Here is a 2,820-nt window from a genome sequence, read left to right as displayed (position 1 = left end):
CTACTGCCCTGCAAGCTGCAGGGCCGTCGCCCATGCATGACAAAAGGAATGAGGTTCGCCTTTAAATGGAAAAACACTCCAGCAGAGCCCCTGTGCTCTAAATTAAGCCACCACTGAGCCAAGAGGGGTATTGGGTTTCTCCCCTCATCCTGTCCCCTCCAAGCCCAGCTCCGGGCCGGCTGCTCCCGCGGGACAGGGTGGCCTCGCTCAACAAATGCCACCTCAATCCCCACGCGGCTCCGCTTACAGCTCCGAAACCCATCTGCGGGCAGGGGGTGAAGTCCTGGGCTTCAGAGCGGCTCGTTTGTCAGCGAGAATAGTTGTCTGTGGGGCGCAGCGTGGCAGCGAGAGGAGGGGGCGTCATCCCTCCGTACCATTGACCTAATTGGGGCATTTGCTCAGGAATGGGAGGAGATCGTGAGGACAGGAGCTGGAGGCAGTGGGCTTTGACCCGAGGCTGGGTTGTCCCTGCCAGGTGGTGGGAGCCTTCTTCAGACTCCTTCCCCGTGGCAGCAGGAGGTCCTGGAACGTTTGATGGGGTTGGTGTGTGCCATGGGGGACTGAGAGGGGGCCTGGGGGTGACCTTGGATGGATCAATAGATGGATGGATGGATGGGGCACACATGCCCCTCTCCTGAGCCCTCCTGCTAGCAGGGAGGTGCCTGCTGAGGTCCTGGTGGGGTTGACATGATCCCAGCTACACGTTCACATGGGGAACCTGATGGAGCAACCTAAAGCAGTATAAAACAACCATGTGGGTTATTATAACCCTCTCTCCTTCCAGTTCACCCCATAAAGAGCTGCTCCAGCAGCAGGGAGACAGCGGCGTAAGGCAGGAGCAAGCAATGCAACAGGAAGCTCCTTTGGTGTCCCCATCAAACACCTCCAAGTTGTGCCATGCCTCTCTGAGATGGAGCTGAGAGCCTTTCATCAAACCCCACCACCTCCCCACTCTCTTTCTTGGACACTGAAGAGGGGCCTGGCCTCAGCTCATGTGCCACAACTTCCAGCCACCTGCCAGATGTGTGAAAAAAAATATTAAAATCAGCTCGAAGCCATAAACAGCCCTTTGTCATAGAGCAGCAGCACTGGGGGCAGTGAAACACAGGGGTGTCCCCTGTGCCAAGGAAGGCACTCCGGTCACATTAAAAATAAATCTTATTATATTAGAAATCAAGATCAATGGGTTGGGTTTTTTTTTTTACTGTTATTTTAATAATGTCTATAAATTAAAGTTAAATGATTTTTATCACCGCAGTTCCCAGAGCCTCATGAAAAGCCGCCGCACAGCCTTCCACCAATTATGTGCTTTCAATCCAGCAAGATCACAAATTACTCAGGATAAGAAAACAAAACAATAAAAAAAAAATCTGTCATCGGCCCAAAACTCTCTGGAGTTTGCCAATGCCCAGAGAGAGCAGCATGATGGGGCAGTGACCCTCCACGACCCCCCCAGCATCCCCGAAAGCGAGATCTCCATCACCTCCAGCCCCGCGTTGTGCCTCCAAGGTGGCAAACACTCGGTGAGAAGGATTTTGGGGCTGTTTTTTGTTTCTGCATGGGGCAGGATGGAGGATGAGAGGGTTTGGGAGCCATGGAGGGTGACAGGGACCTGTCGGTCCCCCGCTACCCCTTTGCTCGTTGCCTTCGTCGCCACCATAGTGAGCCGATGTCCATCTGCGTCCGATGCCGGGGGAGATGGAGACGATTTTCCCTCCTGCCGAGGCTCCTTGACGCACGGCCATGGCCGGCCATAAACCCCTGCCCTTCACAGGCGCGTATGGAGCACGATGAATTGTGTCGCTGTGCTTATCGGCACCGATCTCTTAATTACTTCGCCTCTAAGCACCCAGTCAATTATTCCAAGGTCTGAAGAGCCGAAGTCCCTGGGCAGGGACCCAGCTGCAGCGGCAGGACAAAGGCTGGGGCTGGGGGGCATCCGAGGGGCTGGCAGCCAAATCCTGCCCTGGCTGCTGCAAATTAAAGTGGCTCATTAGGCGCTGAAAGCGTTGGCCACACGGCCATCACCAAGGCCCTCTATGGAGAGCATCTCTCTGCACACACCAAGTTAAAAATGTTGCTAAAAAGCCTTTTTGTTTGTGGCCAGTGCGACGACGGCAAAGCTGGGCTGACCTGGAGGTACCCATCCTGGAGATCCTCCCTCTGGAGCCCACAACATGACTCATCTCACCCCAAAGCAGCCAACCCACGGCGGCATTTATAAAATCCAGGGTCGTCTGCCTTGTTTCTCCCCCCTGACCCTGCAGGTAGCCCAGGAGATGCTCGGGCACGGTGGTACCAGCGTGAGCTCTCCCCAAATCTCATAGGGGTTTGGTAGGAAGAGCTTGGCGCAGGACGCGGAGACAGGCCCGACGCTGTCTTGACTTGTTCTCAGCTGACTTGTATTTGCACACCCCATAATAACGGAGACCACAACCCAACCCAGCCCCATCTCATCCCCTGGTTTGGTTGCAGATGTTGAAAGCTGAGAAGAAGCCCCCGAAGATGGTTTGTAGAGATGTTTCAACCTCCTGAGCCCCGCGTTGATTTAAACACTGCCCAAGCCAGGGAGAAAACGCAACTTTTGGCCCCGTGCCTCAGTTTCCCCATCCCCGTGACACAATTGTTGCCTCCTCTCCTACACAAGGTGACGAGGACTTGTCCCCTCCCTTGCAGGGCTCAAAGAGGGGCACCGAAAACACCCCTGGGAGGGAGCTGGGCCCTGCATGGGGGCTGCTGTGACCCAGGGGCTGCTGTGACCACCCCGGAGCCGTGCTCCCTGGCCCTGGGGTGAGCTTTGGCAGCCAACACAGGTCCTCT

The sequence above is a fragment of the Charadrius vociferus genome, unplaced genomic scaffold, assembly GCF_000708025.1.
Source record: "Charadrius vociferus isolate BGI_N301 unplaced genomic scaffold, ASM70802v2 scaffold12, whole genome shotgun sequence".
NCBI lineage: Eukaryota > Metazoa > Chordata > Aves > Charadriiformes > Charadriidae > Charadrius > Charadrius vociferus.
Note: the sequence above shows the minus strand (reverse complement) of the source record.